Source organism: Mirounga angustirostris, unplaced genomic scaffold (genome assembly GCF_029215605.1).
Source record: "Mirounga angustirostris isolate CCGP_5_RB_7025 unplaced genomic scaffold, mMirAng1.0.hap1 SCAF_11, whole genome shotgun sequence".
Classification (NCBI taxonomy): Eukaryota; Metazoa; Chordata; class Mammalia; order Carnivora; family Phocidae; genus Mirounga; species Mirounga angustirostris.
The window spans coordinates 41563001-41589376 of record NW_026991719.1 but is presented as its reverse complement, the minus strand read 5'-3'; the positions used below and the strand labels follow the sequence as shown (position 1 = coordinate 41589376).

The 26376-nt window shown below is 45.1% G+C and overlaps 1 long non-coding RNA gene across 7 annotated transcripts in view; it reads right to left on the bottom strand.

Annotated features, from left to right (window-relative positions):
• LOC123846115 (uncharacterized) overlaps positions 1–12680 on the bottom strand; it is a 47582-nt gene extending 34902 nt beyond the window's left edge. For 4 of the 7 annotated variants that reach the window (XR_010406099.1, XR_010406103.1, XR_010406101.1 and 1 more), the window contains exons 1-4: positions 12497–12680; positions 11034–11188; positions 9510–9645; positions 1606–7745 (exon numbers count right to left, since the gene is read on the bottom strand). This is a non-coding gene — a long non-coding RNA (uncharacterized LOC123846115). The other 3 variants (XR_010406102.1, XR_010406104.1, XR_008506193.2) reach the window with 3 other exon arrangements.
• Between the last annotated feature and the right edge of the window lie 13696 nt (positions 12681–26376).

The window sequence follows — 26376 nt, the reverse complement described above, 5'->3', positions numbered from 1 at the left end:
AAAGCTTCCGCACAGCTAAGGAAACAGTCCACAAAACTAAAAGGCAACCTATAGTATGGGAGAAGATATCTGCAAATGACGAATCTGATAAAGGGTTAGTATTCAAAATCTATAAAGAACTTATCAAACTCAACACCCAAAAACAATCCAGTCAAGAAATGGGTAGAACACATGAATCAACATTTTTCCAAAGATGACATCCAGATGGCTAACAGACACATGAAAAGATGCTCAACATCACTCATCATCAGGGAAATGCAAATCAAAACCATGATAAGATACCACCTCACACCTGTCAGAATGGCTAAAATTAACAACACAGGAAACAACAGGTGTTGGCGAGGATGCAGAGAAAGGGGGACCCTCTTACACCTCTGGTGGAAATGCAAACTGGTGCAGCTACTCTGGAAAACAGTATGGAGGTTCCTCTAAGAGTTAAAAAATGGAGCTACCCTATGACCCAGCAATTGCACTACTAGGTATTTACCCAAAGGATAAAAAAATACTGATTCAAAGGCATACATGCACATCGATGTTTATAGCAGCATCATCAACAATAGCCAAACTATGGAAGCAGCCCAAATGTCCATCGACTGGTAAGTGGATAAAGATATGGTATGTATATATACATACATACATATATGTATACATATATACATACAATGAAGTATTACTCAGCCATCAAAAAAAATGAAATCTTGCCATTTGCAACAACGTGAATGGAGCTAGAGGGTATTATGCTAAGCGAAATCAGAGAAAGACAAATGTCGTATGATTTCACCCATATGTGGAATTTAAGAAACAAAACAGATGAACATATGGGAAGGGGGAAGAGAGTGGGAACCAAACCATAAGAGACTCTCAACTATAGAGAACAGAGGGTTGATGGGGGGATGTGGATGGGGGATGGGTTAAATGGATGATGCGCATTAAGGAGGGCACTTGTTGGGATGAGCACTGGGTGTTATATGTAAGTGATGAATCAGTAAATTCTACTCCCGAAGCCAATATTACACCATGTGTTAACTAACTAGAATTTCAATAAAAATTTGAGGAAAAAAAAAATGGGGAAAAGACCTGAATAGACATTTCACCAAGAAAGACTTATAAATGATTAATACACAAATGAGAAGATGTTCATCATCAGGGAAATGCAAAATTTTTTTGAAAGATTTTATTTATTTGACAGAGAGAGACACAGCAAGAGAGGGAACACAAGCAGGGGGGAGTGGGAGAGGGAGAAGCAGGCTTCCCGCGGAGCAGGGAGCCCGATGAGGGGCTCGATCCCAGGACCCTGGGATCATGACCTGAGCCGAAAGCAGGTGCTTAACGACTGAGCCACCCAGGCGCCCCAGGGAAATGCAAATTAAAGTCACAACTGAGATACCATTTTATACCCTACAGTTAAAACGACCATACCAAACCTTGGCAAGGATATAGAGTGACTAGAACTCTCATAATCGACGTTGGGAAATGTAAAATGGTGCAGCCACTTTGGGAAACAATTTGTCAGTTTCTCAAAAAATTAAACATACACTTCCCATCCATCCAACCGACTACTAGATATTTGCCCAAGAGAAATGAAACATGTGTTCACATAAATACCTTTATGTGGAAGTTCATAGCGGCATTATTCACTCATAGGCAGAATTCAAAATTGGAAGCATTCCAAATGTCCACCTCCTGGTCAATGTATAATATGGTATATTCATATAATCAAACATTACTCATAAATAAAAAGGAAAGAACTACTTATACATTTAACAACAGGAATGCACCTCAAAAATACTTTGCTAAGTAAAAGAAGCCAGACTCAAAAAAGTGGGCAAGTGTGTGTGTAGTAGGATTCAGTTCACATAAAAATTCCTAGAAATGTAAATCTGTAGAGACAGAAAGCACATAGATCAGTGGGGGCCTTGGTTTAGGGATGGGGATGGACTGCAACCTGGCATGAGGGAAATTCTTGGTGTGAATGGAAGTGTTCTAACTGGTTTGTGGGATGACTATGCAAATTTGCTCAGCATTATGGAACTGTCCACTTACAATATGAATTGTATGGGATGTAAATTATAACTTCAATAAAGCTTTAAACATTTTTTTTAAAAAAATTTCAAAACTGCCCTGGGGTCATGCAAGTGAATGTCCTCATTATAAAGAGATTCACACTTAAGTTTTTAAGGGTAAAGAGTCAGAACGTTGGGATGCCTGGGTGGCTCAGTCGGTTAAGCATCTGCCTTCAGCTCAGGTCATGATCCCAGGGTCCTGGAATAGAGCCCCACATTGGGCTCCTTGCTCAGTAGGGAGTCTGCTTCTCCCTGTGCCTGCCGCTCCCACTGTTTGTGCTCTCTGACAAATAAATAAAAATCTAAAAAAAAAAAAAAAGAATGTCTGCAACTTACTATCAAATGGTTAAAAAACCAATAATCTGGAGATTGAGAGAGAAAAACAAAGGAAATGGGGCAAAAAGTAAAAAATTGGTGAACGTGGATGAAGGTGATAATGGATTTTTCTGAGCTATTCTTGCAATTTTTCTGTAGGTTTGAAATACTCCTCTTAGAAAGTTAAAAAAATTGAAAATCACTGAAAATTTTGCATGGGAGCTTTTTGTATGACACAATTTCTCCACCTATGAAATCAGGGAATTCAGGACATCAGTCTGTGCTCAATGTCCACCTCACCCTGTGTTATTTACTGGGACCCGAAGAGATAGAACAGGTAAGGGTAGATTTTAGAAAGCTGCTTTGATAAAAACATTCTATGAAAGCTCTTGCACGTTCCCAGATGGGGCTATCAAATCTGGGCAGCTTGGGTGAAAAACAGGAATCCTACCTGCTAGACCAGGGTTGGCAAACTGTGGTCTCTGAGCCAAGCCCAGCCTGCCACCTGTTTTTGTACGGTCTGTGAGCTAAGAAAGCTTTCCCATTTTAGAGCGATTGGAAAAAAAAAAAAAAGTCAAAAGATTTTGGGACACGTGAAAATGTTGTGAATTTCAAATTTTAGTGTCTGTAACTAAAGTTTGAGTGGAACACAGCTATGCTGTGTTTGTTTGTTTCCAAATTGTCTAGGACTGCTTTCCCGCTACCACGGGGTAGTTGAGTAGTTGTGACCGAGACCACACACGGCCCAGAAAGCCTAAAGTAGTTACTACCTAGCCTTTTGTAGAAAAAGCTTGCAGACTCCTACGGTAGACTACGTGAAACATATAGTTTCTTTAGATCAGTGGCTCTCGGCTGGGGTCAGTTTTGTCCCCCAGGGGCCATTTGGCGACGCCTAAAGCCTTTTTTGGTTGTCACAACTGGAAGGGATGCTACTTCATCCACTGGGAGGCCAGGAATGCTGACAAACATCCTACAATGCACAGGTCAGCCCCACAACAAAGAGAAGAATGATCCAGACCCAAATGTCAGTAGTACTAACGTTAAAGATCCTGGTCCGGAGAGCAGAGACGATGACATGTTTAAGGCTGGATACCATGGCCTCGCCCTGAATAAACTACTTTACTCCTACCCTTGACTCCACCTCTATGTCCAGCCTCTCTATCCCTACCCTACACGTCACTATAGCTTGACTCCCTGCAAGTTATGTTTCCCGTAGGCCGTGCACTCGGCCCTCACAATTCTTCATCAACCTCCTTAACCTCCCATCCTTGCTGCCATGCTCTGCAGTCCTCTGTGATCTCATCTAATTCCACACAGCATCACCCTTATATGCCTCGACTGGTCAGGCTGTGTCAGTTCGGGCCCGCCCTCCCCTCCCCTGGCTACCTGGCTGGCTAGCTCTCCTGCTTCTCCGTCATTCCCCAGGCCCAGGCCAGGAGGGTCTCCGTGGCAAGCCCATTCCCAGGGCTGGGAAGGTCGGAAGCTGCACCTCACACCATCTTGACGGACCCACTCCCAGTTTTTGTCCTGGAGGACACTGCTTGGGGCAGAGCGGGAGTTAGGGGTAAGTATTCAGGAATCTGTCCACTTCCGTTATTGCCTTCCCCCCAAAACACTGGGGCTGAAAGTTCAATGGGGGATTGCATCGTTGAGAGAGTGATCGTGCCACACAATGGCCTAGCTATTAGGTCCGGCTTTAGGGCTACAGTCACCCATATGAATCTATGAATCCTACCTCAGATGCTTGTGATATGGGGACACTTGAACACCTTATTCCTAGGCCCTTTTGTGACCCCATTTACTAATTTTTAAGCAGGCAAGGGTGATCACACACACGATGTGGGATGGCTGTGAGGATTATAAATACCAAGGATTATCAGGTCACCGATAATATCACTGGGGCACCAATAATATTAGTCAGTTGAACGTCTAACCCTTGATCTCAGCTCGGGTTTTGATCTCATGGTTGTGAGTTCAAGCCCCATGTGGGGCTTCGCACTTTACTTAAAAAATAAATACTAAGGATTATTATTACTGCAGTATGGTAATAGGCAGAGCATTCAGAACTAGGCTGTAAGCACCCTGAGGAGCTTGTGGGGGTTTCTAGGGAGAGAATGGGGCATTCTGATTGGGGGGATGGGGATAGGCATGTGGTAACAGAACTACTACTACTAATGGCAGCCAACGCTCACACAGCCTCTGCTATGTTTCATGATAGGCCCTGTGCTAGGGGCTTCCTACCAAGAGGTCTGTTGAATCCTCCCAAAGGCCCATGAGGTAAATATCCCTACCTTGCATGTCTAATGTTTTAGTCACTGGAGCCATCTCCCAGCTTTCGGAACCCAAGAAGTAAAAGCTCCGAATGGAAAAAAGCAACCTGAACGACCCAGGTGCACGGGGAAGCCAGCCTCACCCACGAAGACCAGGTGGCTCCAGCTGTCCAGCGTCAGGCTCCTGAGAAAGCGCCAGCTTCCTCCAGCCGGAGGGACATCCACAGCCCCATCCTCAGACGGCACAGCTTGTAACCACACATTCCTGTCCACTCTGGTGAGCAACACTGGGCAATGTGGAAGACCCAGGTGGGGACTGCTCATTGCTTTCCTAGGCGCAGTGCTCTGGGCCGGGGGTGGAGTTACGTAGGGTTCCTACCCTAGAACAAGTTTGTGTTACACCTTGGGGAGAAACAGAAATCAGAGAGGAAATGACACCTCCAGATAGGAGGCACGGAGGAGGACACAGCCTCACTTCTGTGACTTTCCTGCCAGAGGTACAAGATCTGAATCTAATCAGGAGAAAACATCACACAGATCCACACAGAGGGCCACTCTAAAAGCAGGTAAAAGCTTCAAGAGGGTCGAGGTCACACAATCGCGTATATTACTTTGCCTGGGCCGCCATAATGAGGTACCACAGGCTGAGTGGCTTCAGAGCCATTTATTTCCTCACAGTTCCAGCGGCCAGAAGTCCAAGATGAAGAGGCCTCGCTCCTTGGCTTGCAGATGGCCGCCTTCTCCCTGTGTCTTCACATGGTCTTCCCTCTGTGTGCAGCTGCGTCCTAACTTCCTCTTCTGAGGAGGACACCAGTCAGATTGGATTAGGGCCCACCCATGCGAACTTATATTTCATCTTAATTACCTCTTTAAAGACATCATCTGCAAATACAGTCACATTCTGAGGTACTGGGGGTTAGGACTCCAACATATGAACTTGGCAGGGCGGGGAGGGGATGGGTGGAAACAATTCAGCCCATAACATCAAGGACAGATTTGAGAAACTGTTCCAAATGAAAGGAAACCAAAGAGACAGGACAACCAATCTAATGTGTGGTCCTAAATTGGATCCTGGACCAGAACTGGTGAAAACAAATGCGATCTAGGGGTGATGTAACACAGCTGTCTCAATGTTAAATTTCCTGATTTTTATAACTACTGCCTTGTGCTGGTGGTTGTTATGGACTGAATGTTTGTGTCCCTCCTCAAATTCGTATATTGAAGCCCTCACACTCCGTGTGGCTGTATTTGGAGAGGAGGTCTCTGAAGAAGTAATTAAGGTTAAATGAGGTCGTGAGGGAAGGGCCCTGGCTGGTAGGATTAGTGTCCTTATAAGACAAGACATTAGAGACCTTGCTCACGCATGCGTGCTCCCCCACCCCCATGCACTGAGGGAAGGCCACGTTGAGGACACAATAAGATGGTTATCTACACATCAGGGAAGAGAGCCCTCATCAGGAACTGAATCAGCTAGAACCTTAACCTTGCACTTCTAGCCTCCAGAACGGTGAGAAAATAAATTTCTGTTGCTTAAGCCACCCAGCCTGTGGTATTCGGTTATGGAGGCCTGAGCTAAGACAGTGGTTATGTAGGAGAACATACTTGGCCTTAGGAAAGGCACACTGAGACATTTAGAAGCACGGAGGCATCGTGTTTGCAACTTACTCTCAAATGGTTTGGGAAAAATATGTACATAATTTTATATATATATAAAAATATATAAATGTGTATAGAGAGAGAGGAAGGGACGGGGAGAGGGAAGAAAGAATCTTAAGGCAAATGTGCCAAAATATTAACAGTTGTTGTATCGGGTTGAACGGCATATAGGAATTCCCTGTATTGTTTATGGAAATCATCTCTAAGTTTGAAATTATTTGTAAATAAAAGGAAAATTAACTGGTTAGTTCCTTTGGGGTATGGGATCCTTAGGAATTAGAGTGGTATTTTTGAGCAATATTTAGGGAATCTTTCCAATCCGGCTAGGCTCTCTTTATTGAAGACGATCCCCTTACTTGCACATGATATTGGTCCTTGTTCCTACACTTTGAGTGACCCATCTTATTTCACACTCTCTGCAGTCCTGTGTCTATAAGACAGGCAGCTTAGCATCATTCTAAAGATGAAGCTGTTGCGGCTGAGTGGGTCGCCTGGGTCATCTTCATTAACCATCCCAGCCTGCTAGGAGGGCTACTGCCCCGAAATTCATCCGGGGCACTACGAAGCATTTCCCTGCTCCCTACAGGCCTATTGAGACATCTCTCTTTGTGTGAGACTGCACACAGGTCCCAGACTATGCCCACCCAGAACATGACAATGACTCAGGACACTTCCTCTTACCACCTCCTCCCTCCGGCTCACCCAAACAAAAAGGCCATCACCCTGACCCTAGACCCCACCGATCCCACTTTGTCTCCTTTCCACAGGAAGGCAGAGCCCAACGTCTTCCACACCCTGGCAGAGCCAGCTGGGGAGATGGGACATGCTCAGGACTCCTCTGGAAGAGCCCAGCTCCCACCGCAGCCCCCCCCCCCGCCCCCGCCGCAGCCTTCCACCTGGCCTCCAGGTCACGGTCAAGCCTCTCTCTGCTGCTGAGCTTGGAGGAGCACCCTCTTCCGCTCCCTTCACTCAGAGGGCCTCTTGGGGTCCATTCCCTGAGGGGTCATCCAGCCCTGCCCCCCCCCAGCCTGGGAAACCTCTGCCCACACCCTCTTGCTGCACGCCCCCCACCAGCCCTTCCTGTGCCCCACCACCGTTCCTGCCCATCTGCAACCGTTTCTGCAGCCACTCTGCCCAGCACCGAAGAGACTTAAATTGGGGGCGGAGGCTCTTGTGGGCTCCTCTGACCTCTGGCTGGGTGAACCACACTGGCACAGAGAATGGATGGCAGTCTCTGTTCGGCAAAAGCTGCAGTGACTCCTACTTGGTGTAACAGCCTCAGGCAGAAATTTCCATTTTCCAGCTGAGACCCAGATGCAGGAAATGCTGTCACTCTGGCCTGTCCCACATCAAGATGCCAGGGGTAGGTGAGGGAGAGCAGGCAATGAAAGACTCTGACCCGGTCAAAGGGAAAGCGGAGCTCGCTGTTCAGGACATGGGTCTATATAGAGCAGGAGACAAAACAGGTGAACAGATGAAAGGCTTCTACTTGTGTAGAAAAAAAATCTTGCCCTTGGGGCGCCTGGGTGGCTCAGTCGGTTAAGCCTTGGGCTCAGGTCGATCCCAGGGTTCTGGGATCGAACCCCGCATTGGGCTCCCTGCTCAGCAGGGAGTCTGCTTCTCTTTCTCTCTCTCCCTCTGCCCCTCCCTCCCGACCCTGCTCGCTCTCTCTCGCTCTCAAATAAATAAAATCTTTTTTAAAAATCTTGCTCTTTTTCTTTTTGCTTTTTTGTATGAGTGGGGTAGACATTATTGGGCCCCTTTATGGGCTCCTGCACTGCCCGCCCCCACTACGGCTAATGTTGGCTGTAAAGGGAATATTTGGTACTGATGGCATGCCCCTGGTTTCTGCCTCTGTCAAGCCTATATTACACGAGAAGCATTATTTGGGGTATAAACATTTAAAATAAAATAACTTCTCCATACATTCAACCCAAGTAACCATTGCCCTCTAGAACAAACAGAATACAATTTGAGATTTAAATTTGTAAAGAGTATTCGGTTTCTTTTTTTGCAGTCCATCTGTGACGGAATTTGTCTCCTCACACCCTAGGTCCTTCAGGGAGTCGCTTAGGAAGAATTCCTTGGTGCGGAGGGGCAGCTGAACCAGGGGTCCTGACTCTCTCTTGAAATGTACCTTCCCCCACTGGGGTTCTCCCGTTTTGATAATCTCTGCCCCAACCAAAAAAAAAATTTTTTTTGGAATAAATGAGGGCAGAAGAATCTGGTTAACTTTGAACCTGCCCCCATTTCCATGCCACCGAATCGGCTGGAGATTAGCATATCTCACAGGTATGCACAACTCACAAGCAAACAGAACTCAGCGTGGCCACCCCAATGCCTGATAGCAAAAGACCACAAAAGCAAAACCAAACAAGTGGGACATCACACTAAAATGCTTCCGCACAGCAAAAGAAACCATCAATAAAATGGAAAGGCAACCTATTGAAGGGGAGAAAATATGTGCAACTCATATGTTTGATAAGGGGTTAATATCCAAAATACATAAAGAATTCATATTTGAAAGTTGCTAACAGAGTAGATCTTCAAAGTTTTCATCACAAGAATTTTTTGCAGCTGTGGATGGTAACGGATGTTAACTAGACTTATTGGGACCATTTCCCAATGTAGGCAAAGGTCAAATCACTATGCGGTACACCTGCGACTGATATAATGTGATGTCAGTTAAACCTCAAGTAAGAAAAAAGGTCAATCCGTAGTAGAATGGATGAAGGTCCCGTGGTACATCTATAGAATGGAATACTCTAATGGAATGGAAATGAACTACAGGTAGATGCAACAATGTGGGTGAATCTCATAAAGATCTCTCTCAGAGGGGGAGACGAACCATGAGAGACGATGGACTCTGAAAAACAAACTGAGGGTTTTAGAGGGGAGGGGGTTGGGAGGATGGGTTAGCCTGGTGATGGGTATTAAAGAGGGCACGTACTGAATGGAGCACTGGGTGTTATATGCAAACAGTGAATCATGGAACACTACATCAAAAACTAATGATGTAAGGTATGGTGATTAACATAACAATAAAAAAATTAATAATAAAAAAAAGATATCTCATAAAGATAAAGCCAGATAAAAATGCTGGCTGGAAGGCTGACTTAAAAAGAGCACATACCACATGATACCATTTAAAGTTCAAGCACAGACACAACTAAGCTAGCCTGAGAGAACTCAGGATAGTGGTTACCTTTGAGGGGGTGTGGTCACTGGTGGTAGACAGGAGGCAAATTCTGGAATGCTGGTGAGAACGGGGCAGCACTGGAGGCCAGGGAGCTGGCATGACACAGCTGGGCCTTGGTGTTCACCTGCTGAACTGGAATAATCTCACAGAAGAAAAACAGACCAAATCACTCTATGACAGTGATGGATCAAGACAAAACCTCTCATCATGGCTGACTACAAACAAAGACATAAACCTTGTCCAAACCACAAAAAATGATCAAACACCCCCCTTTGTCCACTCATATCAGTGACCCGTGCTTCTCTACCAATTAGTTTTAGTCTCTCTTCATTCCGTCCACCATATAGGTTTCCAATACCCTTGCTTCCTGCCAGCACCCAATCTAGATCCACATTGGCTTCTCCAATCCTCCCCACAAATCACCTACCAGAGGCCCGCATCCTCCAAGTCTTTTATAACACCCCCTTACTGAGACACCACACTGTGTGCATTCTCCCTCGCTGCACTGGGTAATAAATCCAACATGCTCAACCACACTTGGGTTCCTGGTGGTCTTTGGCTAGAGGGCTTTGACACAGGATAGGTTCTGTTTCTTGAAATGCATAATGGTTAGGTGGATTTTTTTTTTTTTTTTGCGAAATTCTTCATGCTATGCAATTATTTATGCCCTTGTATATATCTACTTGCAAGACCGACTGCACAACAGATGCTTATGGCAAGTTATCCACTGTATTAAAGCTTCCCAATTAAAAAAAAATAACGTAACGAATCCCACACCACTGAGTATTCATAGAACAAAACTTTGGCTTTTTTTTTTTTTTTAAAGATTTTATTTATTTGACAGAGAGAGGCACAGTGAGAATGAGAGAGAGAGAGAGAAGAGGGAGAGAGAAAAAAACACAAGCAAGGGGAGCCCGATGTGGGGCTTGATCCCAGGATTCTGGGATCATGACCTGAGCTGAAGGCAGACGCATAACGACTGAGCCACCCGGGTGCCCCAGAACTTTTTTGAACTCCTGTTATATAGCTGGGGTTTTCCTGGGTGTTTGGGGGCACAGAAATGCAGAATACACATTTCCTGTCCTCAAGGGGTTTATAGCCAGTGAGTAAGGAACAGGCGTGGCTAGGTAGGGAGAGACAGGGAGGGGGCTAGTAACCAGGTTCACAGAAATCCCAGATGTGGAGAAATGTTATAGACAAGATATTAACCAGAGAGAAAAGAGCATAACAAATCCACCTTGCTATTTTCGGAATATTTACAAATCCACCTTGTTTGTCTTAAATGTTATAAACAAGATAGTTACCAAGTTCTCTGGTCTGTTTTCTATAAAAGAGGACCATAAAAGCCCTCAGTGGCAACCCATTCGGGACCCCTCTCACTCTAGAGAGCTTTTTTTCTTTCATTTCTGTTCTCACCTTCACTTAATAAGCTTTCACTTCACTTCACTCTTTTGTCCGCGAGATTCATTCTTGGACTCCGTGAGACAAGAACCCCGCAACCCTGCAACACCAGGGAACCTCGACACTTACATGCTGCGAAGCTGTGGAAGAGCGGTTTTGAAAGGTGCATCGTGTCCCTCAGGCTGATTGGGAAAAGGCATTTCCAGGTGGTCACATCAGGAGGGACAGGGCACAGGTGTTGGATAAACGTGGTAGGTAACTGCAAACACCTGGGAATGAAGAGTCTGCAACGGAGGATTTAAGGTAATAATAGATGTTTAGTTTCCGTCTCAAAACCAAAACACCACTGAAAAGACTCTATAGACCCCTCAAATTTGATTAAGATAAAATTAAGATGAAAATAAACAGAATCAGGAATGAGAAAGGAAACAATTAAATCTAGAGATTTTTAAAGTATGAGAACACAAGGTGAATTTTTCAATTAAATGTGGTGGACTGACCACAAGCATCTAAATTCGTTTTTTCCTAAGACACAAAATTAACTGTAAACAAATGCTCTTTTTAATGTATAAACTCACCATGTGGACAAAGGGAACAGATGTCATGAAAGCACAACAGATTTCCGGAAGGCAGCACGGTGGGCGCAGACCCAGCTGAGACCAGTGAAAATCCAGCCCAGACGCCTAGCGGAATCCCTGAGGGGCAAAGGACCTGACAGCCACCAGGTCCCTAGGAAGGCAGGGGTAGGAGGTGACTTTTTTTAGAGGGGGACTGACTTCTGACTTGACCCCAGATCCCCACCCCAAGTGTGTTGACAAGAGTTGGGGCAAGTCCAAAATCAAGAAAAACAAAGTTAATGGAATAATTGATAGTGTTAGGGGGAGTGCTTAGTGCATCCATTTTCTGGGTCCAGGACAGGTCAGAAAATGAAATAACACAGGTAAATGTTGGAGGTCCATACAGTGCTCTATGGTGGGTCTGAGTTGGGCCTGGGAGGGGCCGATGTATATGGCCTTACTGTATCATGGGAGTACCACCAGGTCTGGCTGACCTTGTAATTCATGCGGCTCTTGTTCTTGTGCAGTCCCCACAGCCAGGCCACCCCCTTCACAGCCGCAGGAAGAATTGCCACAGTGTCAAGACAAGTCCATCCTTTGGGAGAGCACTCCACCATCCCAAGAGTGCAAGCAAGAGGCCGTGACATAGGAGGGGAAAGAGCTCAGCAGAGGCCCAGCACCTGGAAGACTGTGTCATGCATCGCCCTCCTTGGACTGATAAAATGGGGATAATAATAGTACTCACTTGGTACCTTTTTAGCAGATTAAAAAAAAAACTGAAGAAAGTAAAGCACTTAGCACAGTGGTAGCATCTAAGGGCTGAATGTTAACTGTAGATATTATTTCTGTTAGCACCTGCCTACATGCCCTGAATCGGGATGCCCCTTTCTTGCCTTAGAAAACCCACCATTCCGTTTTAGTACGCTCACAGCCTAGCTTGGAACGCTCTGCACCAGTCACGAGGTAGCTACAGCTACCATCTTCTGATGCACGGATAGGAAAAGAAAACAACAAAGTAGCCAAGTTTACACAAACCACAAACTTCAGCGACTCGGTCCGTCCACAGCTCGAACTCAAAGGCTAGGTAAAGCCGCAACCACCGCGCAAGTAGGCGCAGCTCCGGCCCCGAAAGACACGCCCACAGGAAGCCCCCAACCCGTTTGGTGGGTTGCGAGAAACCGTCGTGCGCAGGGCGTGTGGGGCCTGTGCGGAGCCTATGAAGGCCCCACCCCCGTGAGAATGCCCCTGGACTTCCCGCCCCTTACGTGACGCCCCGCCCTCCACGTAGAATTCTCTGAACGAAGCTTCCTCCACAGACACCTCCCCTACACGCCCCGCCCTCCATGTAGAAAGTCCTGCACGCCCCGCCCCCCTACGGAATACCCCGCATGTCCCGCCCACCACGCAGAATGCGCCTATGCCCCGCCCATCACGTTAGACCACCCCACTCGCCCCGCCCTCACGTAGAACGCCCCCACACCCCACCCTTCACGTACAACTCACAGGTCCTGCCCACCACATAGAGCGCGCCACTCGCCCCGCCCACACGTACAACGCCTTCACACGCCCTGCCCACTACGTTAGACCGCCCCACACGCCCCGCCTTCCACGTAAAAATGCCCCGCTCGCCCCGCCCTCATGTAACTGCTCCGCCCCCACCCCGCCCTCCACGTAGAACCACCCACATGTCCCGCCCACCACGTTAACCGCCGCGTTTGCCCCGTCCTCACGTAGAACGCCCTCCACAGCCCGCCCCCACGTAGACCCACATGTCCCGCCCAACACGTAGAGCGGGCCATTCGCCCCGCCCACCACGTCGAACGACTTCGCAGCCCCACGCACTACGTTGATCGCCCCTACGCCCCACCCTCCACGTAGAACGTCCCCCTGGCCCCGCCCCTTCGTATAACACCCCCGCTCGCTCCGCCCACACGTAGAACGCCCCCTCCCCTACGTAGAACCACCCACATGTCCCGCCCACCACGTAGAGCGGGCCATTCGCCCCGTCCACCACGTAGAGCGGGCCAGTAGCCCCACCCACACGCAGAACGACTTCGCAGCCCCGCCCACTACGTTAGGCCGCCCCACGCCCCGCTCGCTCCGCCCGCACGTAGAACTCCCCCACCACACACACACCCCGTCTCCAAAGTAGAACCACCCACACGCCCCTCCCACCACGTTGACCGTCCCGCCCTTCACGTAGAACGTCATGCTCGCTCCGCCCACAACGTAGACCGCCCCACACACCCCTCCCTTCACGTACAACGCCCCACCGGTTTCGCCCACCGTGTAGATCTCCGCGCAGGCCCCGCCCTCCACGTAGAAAGACCGGCCAAGTTGTAGCCTTCTTAGTCCCGAGAATAGACTCGCACCTGAGACTCCCACTGCTCCAGTACCCCAGCACTGCCTTTACCGTGTGGATGGGGCGAACCTGAGTGGAACCAAACTGGCCAATGGGGAGAGGAGCAGGGCCGTGCTTTATAGACTTGGACGGGATGGCGGAGGACTCTAGATTAGTGTTCGAGTAGGGCTAGGACCAATGGCGACTGTGAGAGCTGTGTGCGGATCCTATGGGCTCGGAGCGTGCCTGGCAGCGGGGCGGGATTCAGTGAATTTCAAATAGAGAAGGCGGGACGCACAGGTGGACTCCAAGGCAGGAGTGAAGCTGGAGTATGTGCGGGATGGGGACGTGGGTGCACCCCTATGTATGTAATGGCAGGGACATCTTAACAGTTGTTGGAAGTCCCCAGTAATAGATGAAAATAGCAAAGTGGCTCTGGGGTCATTGATAAGAAAGCAGTAGTAACGGGAAGATCGTGTCTTTTTGGAATTTTACAGCTCCTGTATGACTGGGAGAAACAATATTTCCTGTTAACTTTGCACTTGTCTTTACCTGTGCCCGTCACCCCAGCCCAATTAATAGCAAGGCTGCCTTTTTCTTTCTCACTCTGAGCTGATTTTCACTCTTTCTATCCCAGAGAGGTTTTCACTCTTTTACTCTCCCTTTTAGCCAAGGGCAGGTGAGGTCAACCATGGAACATTATTCTGTGAAATTCAGATCTTAACCATTGTCTGGCTTCCACTCATCTAATGATGGTTTGGAGAACGCAGTTTGTGGTTGGATAAGTGTACATTCTTCACATTGCTTCAACAGCAGCTTAGTGTTGAATCATCACACAGGACAGTGGCTGCATACCAGTATTCAAGACTCCGGAGGTCCCACATTTGAACACTGTAATAGAGACAAATGCTGGAAGAATGATGATAGAATGTGTAGTCCACTTGTAAGTCAGGAACCAAGTTTACCCAAGTTAAACGAAAAGAGCAGATCCCATTTCTAATCTGAAAAGCATGCAGATATCAGATGTTGGTGCACTAGCAAAAATACCAAATATATTGATTTGCTTGTTTCTCTGATATTTTTAGTAATGTTAAAGATCCCAGTGAGTCTATGGGAATGTAGGTACAACATTCCTCCACCCTGATGATGTGGTTTGGAGTTGTGGGGTCCGGAGCCGATGACCAAGAAGGAATTCTTGAGGCCTCCTTGGTGCACAAAGTGGTTATATTAAAGCATGCGGACAGGAGCCATGGGCAGAAAGAGCTGCACTGGGGTTGTGAGGATTGACTGATTATATAAGATTTTCTATCCTATGGAGAGGAGGGTGATGATAGGGCTCCAGGAAATTGAGTCTATAGGTTTCTGGAGATTGCTTTTTTTTCCTTGTAAATCATTAAGACAGTTGCAAACTGATGGAGACTCTTGTCCTGCATGACTGTGATCTCCATCAGTTAACCATTTGGTTTTCTCTTTCCTTTGTTCTCAGGCAGCCAGGAGTGCCTGAGGAATGTCACACACATCCCACCTTGGGTGGGAGGGAGGAGGGGGGTGTTAGCTTGTGCTTTGCCCTCAGCTTGCCTTCTGCTCCTCATCACAAACAAATGGAACGATATTCCATGCTCACGGATTGGAAGAACAAATATTGTTGAAATGTCTATACTACACAAAGCAATCTACAGATTTAATGTAATCCCCAGCAAAATACCAACAGCCTTTTTCACAGAACTATCACCAATAATACTAAAATTTATAGGATATTTACATTTAATGTAATTATTAATATTTGGATTTATGTCTTATAATTTATTACTTTTCTTTTCTAATTAAAGATTTTATTTATTTATTTATTTATTTATTTATTTATTTAAGAGAGAGAGAGAGGGCACGCAGAGTGAGAGTGAGAGAGCACAAGCAAGGCCAGGGGCAGAGGGAGAAGCAGACTCCCCACTGAGCGGGGAGCCCGACATAGGGCTCAATCCCAGGACCCTGGGATCATGACCTGAGCAGAAGGCAGACGCTTAACCGCTGAGCCACGCAGGCACCTATTATTACTTTCCTGATTGTTTCCTCTGTTTTTTTCTCTCTTTCTCCTGCCTTCTTTTCAATTATTTAAATATTTTCAGCATTATTTTGTCTAAATACATTTTTTACTATATCCCTTTTAATATATATTTTTAGTAGTATCTCTATGATTTAAATATATATTAACTTTTCAGGGACTGATTAGAATTCATATTTTAAAATTTCATGTGAGGGACACCTGGGTGGCTCCGTTGGTTAAGCATCTGCCTTCGGCTCAGGTCATGATCCCAGGGTCCTGGGATCGAGCCCCGCGTCGGGCTCCCTGCTCAGCAGGGAGCCTGCTTCTCCCTCTCCCTCTGCCTGCCGCTCTCTGTGCTTGTGCTCTCTCTCTCTCTGGCATATAAATAAATAAAATCTTTAAAAAAATAATAAAACTTCATGTGGAATGTAGAAAGCTTTCCCCTTTGTATTATTATCGCTCCATGTTTTACATCCATGTGTCACGTATCAATTTGTTGCCTCTCAGCTGTGAACACACTCTTCAATATATATTTCATGATCAACAGCCAACTTCCTTCAAGCATTTCTCCTTTGAAGTGAGCGTAATGTTAAGATTTCTCAGTAGAGGGCACTCACTCACACGCCAGGAGGATGGTGCTTCCGACAATTTCTGGTGTAGGGGAAAGAAGGAGTCTTCCCTGTGGGGTTTGAGGACATCCAGTGGAACCTGCCCGAGTCTCAGGTCCAGAACACCATCTCTCTGTGACCTTGCAGCCTCAGCCTGGCAAAAACCTGCTCATAGCCCTCTCAGCACAGATCTCCTGCTCTGCAACCCCCCACCGCACGTTCCTTGGCCATGCAAAACCCACCTGCTGTACAAGGGACCAGGAAGAGTCGTTCATAATGCCTGTGCTCTGAAGGCCTTTTGCCCCTGCTGGCGCCTGATGTGCTCTGGGCCAGGAGTGGCCATCAAGAAAGAAATCCTTGAGACATTTTCAGTGCAAAAAGGTGTTTTTATTAAAGCATGGGGGACAGGACGGTGGGTAGGAAGAGCTGCACTGGGATTGTGAGGAGCAATCAACTAGATACTTTTAAGTTGGGGGGGATGTAGAGATCAAGGAAGTTTCCAAAAGGACTTTTGTATGTTAAAGAAGACTTACTGGATTCTGGAGGTCTGGATATCGTCAAGCTAAGGTTGCTCTTTGCCTGTAGCAAAGCATTAACATGAAGACAGTTGTGACCTTCTTGACGATTGTCATACTCTGCCTGATTGTCATACTCTGCCTGTCTTGGGTATTTATCAAGGGGCTACAAATTGTAAGGAAATTTAATTTTATCTCATTTCTTTTGCTTTGTTCTCCTCCTCAGCACCCAGATTCCCACTGCATGTCCACACTGTCAGCTGCTGATCACTTACCTCTGCCTCCACTCCAAAGAGTTGCCTGTTTGAAACTTCAGACCAGCGCAAGTCTGGCCAAAGCAGCCAACTTTTCTGCTCTCCTGGTGGTAGACACACAACTTCTCCAACAAGGTCTGAACTCCTTCCAAGTTTGTCCTGGATTGGTGTTTTAGTCAGTTCAGTTTTTTTTTTTTTTAATTTATTTATGTAATCTTTACACCCCACGTGGGGTTTGAACTCACAACCCTGAGATCAAGCATTGCATGCTCTTCTGACTGAGCCAGCCAGGTGCCCCATTTCAGGCTTGTTCAACACAAAAACCCAGCGCTTGGGCCAGGCCAAGTCAACAAACCAGGGCTAATGTAATTGCAGTTTAACCCTCCCCCAGAAATGTTAAGTCTTAACCTGTCAACCAGGAATTTTCTGATCAGTACCAATAGGGTAATGTGTCACATGAACCCTCTACATCCCCCAAAGGAAGATGAGGTAATCCACCCAAAGACCCCTTGTCCTTACACCTAAGGGAAGGTGACCTTGCTTGGAACAAGCCTATCTTTTCTTTTGCTACTAACTTTCTTGACCCACTCTCCTTCTTATGAAAACCTTCCATTTTGGGGCGCCTGGGTGGCTCAGTCGTTAAGCATTTGCCTTCGGCTCAGGTCATGATCCCAGTGTCCTGGGATCGAGCCCCACATCGGGCTCCCTGCTCAGCGGGAAGCCTGCTTCTCCCTCTCCCACTCCCCCTGCTTGTGTTCCCTCTCTTGCTGTGTCTCTCTCTGTCAAAAAAATAAATAAAATCTTAAAAAAAAACAAAAAACAAAAAACCGGGGGGCGCCTGGGTGGCTCAGATGGTTAAGCGTCTGCCTTCGGCTCAGGTCATGATCCCAGGGTCCTGGGATCGAGCCCCGCATCGGGCTCCCTGCTCCTTGGGAGCCTGCTTCTCTCTCTCTCTCTCTCTCTCTGTCTCTCATGAATAAATAAATAAAATCTTAAAAAAAAAAAAAAAAAACACCTTCCATTTTGTACAACTCCTCAGAGGTCCCCTTCACTTGCTAGATGGGATGTTGCCCCATGCACAAGTCACTTAATAAAGCTAGTTAGATCTTCAAACTTGGTTGAATTTTTGTTTTTTAACAGGCTGCTATAACAGAATATCATAGGCTAGGTGGCTCATAAACAACAGAAATTTATTTCTCACTGTTCTGGTGGCTGGGAAGTCCAAGGTCAAGGTGTTCACAAGATTCTTCCTCAGGTGAGAGCTTTATTTCCTCCTTCATAGATGGCAGTCTTCTCACACTGTCCTCCATCAAAGGGCAAGGGAGCCCTCTGAGGTCACTTTTGTAAGGGAACTAATCCCATTCATGACAAGTTCACCCTCATGACCTAATTACCTTCCAAAGGCTCCACCTCCAAATCAGACACCTTGGGGATTGGTTTCAACATATGCATTTTGAGGGGACACAAACATTCAGTCTGTAGCCTTCTGCCCCTTGTCCTCCAAAGTCCATGTCCTTCTCACATGCAAAATGCATGCATTCCATCCCAATAGCCCCCAAAGTCTTAACTCATTCCAGCATCACTCTACAGTCTAAGTCCAAAGTCTCATGTAAATATCACCTAAATCAGGCATGGGTGAGACTCAGAATATGATTCTTTCTGAGGCAAATTCCTCTCCAGCTGTGAACCTGTGAAACCAAACAAGTTAGGTGCTTCCAAAACACAAGGGTGGGGCAGGCATACAATAGACATTCCCATTCCAAAAGGGAGAAATAGGAAGGAAGAAAGGGGTAATGGTCCCAAGTAAGTCCCAAACCCAACAGGGCAAACAACAGTAAACTTTAAAGCTGGAGAATAATCCTCTGTGGCTCAATGTTCCACCCTGTGGGCCCTTTGGGGGGCAGTGTCACCCCTACCGGATACTGCTCACAGTGCAGCTCTCTGAGCTGGCCCCACTCATGTAGTCCCACCCTTTGAAACTGCTCTGGGCCACAGGGCCCGGCACTCTGGGCCGGTGGTGGCGGTGACAGCCCTGAGGATCTCTGAAACACCTTCAGGGTCATTCTTCCATAGCCTTGAAGAAGAGTGCTTGGCTTCTGTTCTGATGGCTGATCCAGGGGCGCCTGGGTGGCTCAGTTGGTTAAGCGTCTGCCTTCGGCTCAGGTCGTGATTCCAGGGTCCTGGGATCGAGTCTTGCATCAGGTTCCCTGCTCAGCGGGAAGCCTGCTTCTCCCTCTCCCTCTGCCTCCTGCTCCCCCTGCTTGTGCTCTTTCTCTCCCTCTCTCTCTCTCAAATAAATAAATACATAAAAATCTATTGGATGGCTGGTCCATACTAATTTCCGTATCCTTGGCCACTCTGTTGGTGTTCCTGATTGGATCCAGGATGCTACAACTATATACATAAAACCCCTACCAGACAGTGTTTTGATTTTACTTTCAATCACAATCCACATCTTAAAGAACTCAAGAGAATAGAGTCTGTACCTAGCTATTTCACTAAGTTTGTTCCTCTTCCTTCATTCCTGATGTTCCAAGTATCCCTCTGTTATCATTTCCCTTCTATTTGAAACACTTCCTTAACAATGTTGGAGGGTGGGAGAATGGGAGAGAAGAGGTAGAGCATAAGCACTCTAGTCTTTTTAAATAAAAGCACCAATCCCATCAAGGGGACTCCACCCTCACGATCTCATCCAAGCCCAAGCACCTCCCAAAGACCCCACATCTTAATACCATCACATTGGGTGTTAGGGTTTCAACATATAAACATTGGGGGGACACAGTCAGTCCATAGCAGCAATCAGTCTGATTGGGGTCAGGCTGCTGGTTCTGAGCAGCCTTCTTTTTTTTTATTATGTTATGTTAATCACCATACATTACATCATTAGTTTTTGATGTAGTGATCCATGATTCATTGTTTGCATATAACACCCAGTGCTCCATGCAGTACGTGCCCTCTTTAATACCCATCACCAGGCTAACCCATCCCCCCACCCCCCTCCCCTCTAGAACCCTCAGTTTGTTCCTGCTCTCGCTGTGTTCTCTATTTGTCACATAAATAAATAAAATCTAAAAAAAAAAAAAAGAAGTGGTACCCCACTGGGGCATAAATTGCAGCAGAGGTGTAAGTATCATTTGTTACAACAGGAATAAACCAATGTTGTGTCCCTTATGGCAGACAAAGTCAGTTAAACAGTTTCTGCAAAGCAGGCTGGAATGCCTTTGATGGTAACAGTTTGACTATCACATCTGGCCTCATCTCGATGTGGCCCACTCTGGGTGGACTGGAATCTGCCAATATTTGTAGTGACCTCAGCAGCATTTTGTTGACTTGGGGTTAGGGTACAATTCTTACAAGCCTGGAGGTTTAAATTAATAATGTGACCATTAAGTACCAGAAAGGACTTATAGGAGGAATATGACCTTCTGAAGTTTTCGAAGGAACAGCTATCGAATTTCGTCAACGGAATTGAGTGGAAGATGACAGATCCAGCAATTGATTAAATTCAGAGCAGTAGCTAGCTATGTTCAAGGAAAAGAATACAAGAGAGCTTTGTTTTTACTTAGGCAGCAGACAGAGACCACAGGGAACCAGCAATAATATGATAAGGTTATATCCTGCCACATTGCTAAAAAAGTTTATTAGTTCCAATAGGGTTTTGGGGTTTTTTTGTGTGTGGATCCCTTTGGATTTTATATAAAAAAATCATGTCATATGAAAGTAAAGATTTTTACTCATTCCTTTCCAATTGGCAGCATTTTATTTCTTTTTCTTTTTTTAAAGATTTTTTTATTTATCTGAGAGAGAGAGTGAGTGAGAGAGAGAGAGCACGAGTTGGGGGAGAGGCAGACTCCTCGCTGTGCAGAGAGCCTGACAGGGGGCTTGATCCCAGGACCCCAGGATCACAACCTGAGCCAAAGGCAGATGCCCAACCGACTGAGCCACCCAGGTGCCCCAATTTTATTTCTTTTTCTTGCCTAATTTCCCTGGCTACAACTTCCGGTACAATGTTGAATGTAAGTGGTGAGAATAGACATCCTTGTCTTGTTCCTGATCTTAGGGAGAGAGCAGACTTTCACCATTAAGTGTGATGGTAACTGTGGGTTTTTCATAGATAATCTGATCATGCTGAGAAAGTCCCCTTCTCATCCTAGTTTTTGAATGTTTTTATCCTGAAAGGGTGTTGGATTTTATCAGATGCTTTTTCTGTGTCTATTGAGATGATCATATGGTTTTAAATCTTTTATTCTATTAATACTGTGTATTTGTTACATTAATTGATTTTCACATGTTAAACCAAACTTGCATTTCTGAAATAGAATCTCACCTGGTCAGGGGCGCCTGGGTGGCTCAGTTGGTTGAGCGTCTGCCTTCGGCTCAGGTCATGATCTCAGGGTCCTGGGATTGAGCCCCGCATCTGCGGGAAGCCTGCTTCTCCCACTCCCACTCCCCCTGCTTGTGTTCCCTCTCTCGCTGTGTCTCTCTCTGTCAAATAAATAAATAAAATCTTAAAAAAAATCTCACCTGGTCATGGTGTAGAATACTTTTTTTATGTTGCTGGATTTGCTTAGCTAGTATTTTGTTAAGAATTTTTTGAGAATATTCATAAAAGTTATTGGTCTGTAGTTTTATTTTCTTGTGATATCTTTGTCTAGTTTTGATATTAGGGTAATACTAGCCTTACACAATGAGTTGGGAAGCATTCCCCCTCTTCTATTTTTTGGATGAGCTTGTGAAGTTTGGTCACTTACTTCATGGCATCTTATTTCTTCAAAGCTAGCCACAGAGAGTCTGACCTCAGGGAGAGCCCAGTCCCTCTTTTAAAGTTTTTAACTTGATTAAGCAGGCACACCTGGGGTAATATCCCCTTTGATTAACTCAAAATCAATTGATCTGAGACCTTAACTACAGGTGCAAAATCCCCTCACCTTTGCCATATTCTATTGACTAGAAGCAAGTCACAGGTTCTGCCCACACTCACAAAGAGGTAATTATAAAGGGCATGAATACCAGGTGTCAGGAATCATGAGATCACCATAAGGTCTACACCCTGAAAGGTATATACACTGTAAATGGCTAATAATTCTTTAAGTGTATTTAATCTATAGAGTCTCCTCTATAATGGCTTTTCTTTTTTTTTTTTTTTAAGATTTTATTTATTTATTCGAGACAGAGAGAATGAGAGAGAGAGAGCACATGAGAGGGGGGAGGGTCAGAGGGAGGAGCAGGCTCCCTGCCAAGCAGGGAGCCCGATGCGGGACTCGATCCCGGGACTCCAGGATCATGACCTGAGCCGAAGGCAGTCGCTTAACCAACTGAGCCACCCAGGCGCCCTCTATAATGGCTTTTCTTACATTTTATTTGTTGTTGTTGCAAAACCCAGGCCATTTTTCCTGCACTATTTCCCATGATCTGGATTTTGCTGATTACATCTCCATGATGTTGTCAAACATGTTCTTTAATATTTTTAATTTCCTATAAATTGATAATTATACTTAGGGTTTGATCACATGCAAATTCTATTTTTCTTTTTTTGGCAAGACCACAACACAGAAGACCATTACAGAAGGCACATATTGACCAGTCATTTTTCTTGTTGTAATAGTATCACCTGTTGGTAATCACTCCCTAGATCCATTAATTCATTAGAGGTTGACAATGTTGAATTCCAATTCTATCTTTTTTTCTTTATCTGGCTACACTGAAGTTCACATAAGAAGGTCCCCAGGGATCCACCTTACTCCCTCCACAAGAACAGAGTTGAGGTGCCTGTGTTCTGGTGGGGAGACAGGTATGAAAAAAAGGCAGATAGCTCTGAAGTTTACAGGTAATACCATATTGCCTTGGTGATGAAGGGTTTGACCAATAAGTGAGCCAAAACACTGCAGAGGCATAAATGGGTCAGGCATTCACAGATTCAAGATTTCTTCATTTCAAAATCTCCAGAAGACCGAGTATATAGAACCACTTCCCAAGCTCCTCCCACTCAGCCGTTTTGAGAGGTGGTATTTATGGCCCTTCTAGAACTTCCTGTTGTTACACCCATGGTAGGGAATTTTCAGGAGTCTATCCAGACTTACACAAGTCCAAGTCACATTAAAGGGACTTGGGGTGCAGCAGGTAACAAGCATGAATGGTCATGGACAGAACCAGGAGCATAGCAGAGGTCTGCAAGAACGTGCAGTCCATACTGGGGGCTTTGGAGGAACAAAGAGAGGAAGTTGAGGCATGATTTCCTCCAGCCCGGCTTGCCATCTACCTCTAGTAGGTGACAAGGCTGCATTTCAGGGAGGATTTACCTCTCTTAATTCTCAGAGGCATGTCAGGATGGGGAGGGGATCTAAACCGCTCCAGGAGAGGAATGAACACTGATGCTGGTGCGCTGGACACAAAGGCCCCCCTCTCTGTTAGAGTTTTGTTTCTCCACAAACAGCAGGAAATCCAACAACAGGGAGTCGTGGCCTGGGTGGGGCTGCTCATGCGAACCATTCTTGCTGTTTAATCCTCTGTAGAACTTACACCTGTAACCTACCTGAGTGGGAAACTGACAGTAGGGAGTGTGTTCAGAATTCAAACAGCTTCTTCTCTCCTCCAGGGTTATGTCTTTTTTTTTTTAAGATTTTATTTATTTGACAGAGAGAGAGTGAGGGAGAGAGAGCAGGAACGGGGAGAAGGAGAAGCAAGCTCCCCGCTGAGCAGGGAGCCCGATGTGGGACTCGATCCCAGAACCCTGGGATCATGACCTGAGCCGAAGGCAGACGCTTCACCGACTGAGCCATCCAGGTGTCCCTCCAGGGTTATGTTTTTATTTTATTTTTTATGAATAGGTAATTCATGAATTGGTAATAAATTTACATGGTTCAGAAATCAAAGGGATATAAAAATATATAAATTAAGAAGTTTCACTCCCGGGGCGCCTGCGTGGCTCAGTTGGTTAAGCGACTGCCTTCAGCTCAGGTCATGATCCTGGAGTCCCAGGATCGAGTCCCGCATCGGGCTCCCTGCTCTGCGGGGAGCCTGCTTCTCCCTCTCCCACTCCCCCTGCTTGTGTTCCCTCTCTCGCTGTGTCTCTCTCTGTCAAATAAATAAATAAAAAATCTTTAAAAAAAAAAAAAAGAAGTTTCACTCCCACCCATGTGCGTGTGTGCACATAAACACACACACACGTCTATGTTTTAGTGAAAATTTATTTAATTTGCTTGTTGGTTTACTTTGTTTTCTTTATGCAAATATAAGCAATACCAATATATATTTTTATTTAACTCCCTTTCTCACACACAGTTTAGCCTACCATATATACTGTTCCATACCTAGTTTGGTTTTCTTATCTCAATATATTCTAAAGATCTATCTATAAATATATACATGGTTTCATTATTTCAGTGTATTCCAATGTGCATATTACCATATTTTTTCTATTGATGGACAATTGAGTTATTATTAGCCTTCTGGTAGTACAAACAATACTACAATATAATTTTTCCATATTTTATTATTTAATAGACTTTTTAAATTTTTTATTCTTTTCAGTCCTCATGCACTTTTAATTTTTTAAATTCTTTCTGTTTCTACTGAAGCTGATTGATTACAGTGTAGTTAATATACAGTATTATATTAGTTTCAGGTGTACAATATATGATTCAACAATTCCATATATTATTTAGTACTCATCAAGATAAGTGTACTTTTAATCCCCATCACCTATTTCACCCATCCCCCCACCTCCCTGTTTGTCCTCTATAGTTAAGAGTCTGTTTTTTGGTTTGTCTCTTTTTTCTCTTTGTTTGTTTTGTATCTTAAATTTCATGTATGTGTGAAATCATATGGTATTTGTCTTTGTCCGACTGGCTTATTTCGCTTAGTATGATATTCTCTAGCTCCATCCATGTTGTTGAAAATGGCAAGATTTCATTCTTTTTTATGGCTGAGTAATATCCCATTACATATATATATATATATGTATATATACACACACACACACATATACATATATATGTGTATATATAGATAGGTACACACACACACACCACATCTTCTTTATCCATTCATCAATCAATGGACACTCGGGCTGTTTCCATAATTTGGCTACTATAAATAATGCTGCAATAAACATAGGGGTGCGTGTATCCTTTCAAATTAATGTTTTCATTTTCCTCTGGTAAATACCCAGTATGGAGCCCAATGCAGGGCTTGAACTCACAACCCTGAAATCAAGACCTGAGCTGAGATTAAGAATCAGATGCTTAACTAACTGAACCACCTAGGCACAACCCCCCCTTTTTATACCACATCGTCTTTATTCAACCATCAGTTGATGGACATTTGAGCTCTTTCTATAATTGGCTATTGTTCATAATGCTGCTATGAACATCGAGGTGCATTTTTCCCTTCAAATTAGTATTTTTGTGTCCTTTGGGTAAATACCTAGTAGTGCAATTGCCGGGTCATAGGATAGGTCTATTTTCTAACTTTTTGAGGAACCTCCATACTGTTTTGCAGAGTGGCTGCACCAGTTTGCATTCCCAACAGTGTAAGAGGGTTCCCCTTTCTCCCCATCCTCACCAATACCTGTTGTTTCATGTGTTGTTAATTTTAGCCATTCTGACTGGTGTGAGGTGATATCTCATTGTATTTCCCTGATGATGAGTGATGTGGAGCATCTTTTCCTGTGTCTGTTGGCCACCTGGACGTCTTCTTTGGAAAAATGTCTGAATGTCTTTGGCCCATTTTTTATTTTTATTTTTTGCCCATTTTTAAATTGGATTATTATTTTTTTTGGTGTTGAATTTTATAAGTTCTTTATATATTTTGGATACTAACCCTTTATCAGATATGTCATTTGCAAATATCTTCTCCCATTCCATAGGCTGCCTTTTAGTTTTGTTGGTTGCTCTCTTCACTGTGCAAAAGCTTTTTATTTTGATGAAATCCCAATAGTTTATTTTTGCTTTTGTTTCCTTTTTCTCAGGAGACATATCTAGAAAGAAGTTGCGACAGCCAGCGTCAAAGAAATTACTGCCTGTGTTCTCTTCTAGGATTTTTATGATTTCAGGTCTCACATTTAGGCCTTTAAATCCACTTTGAATTTATTTTTGTGTCTGGTATAAGAAAGTGATCCAGATTCGTTCTATTACATTTGCTGCCCAGTTTTCCCAG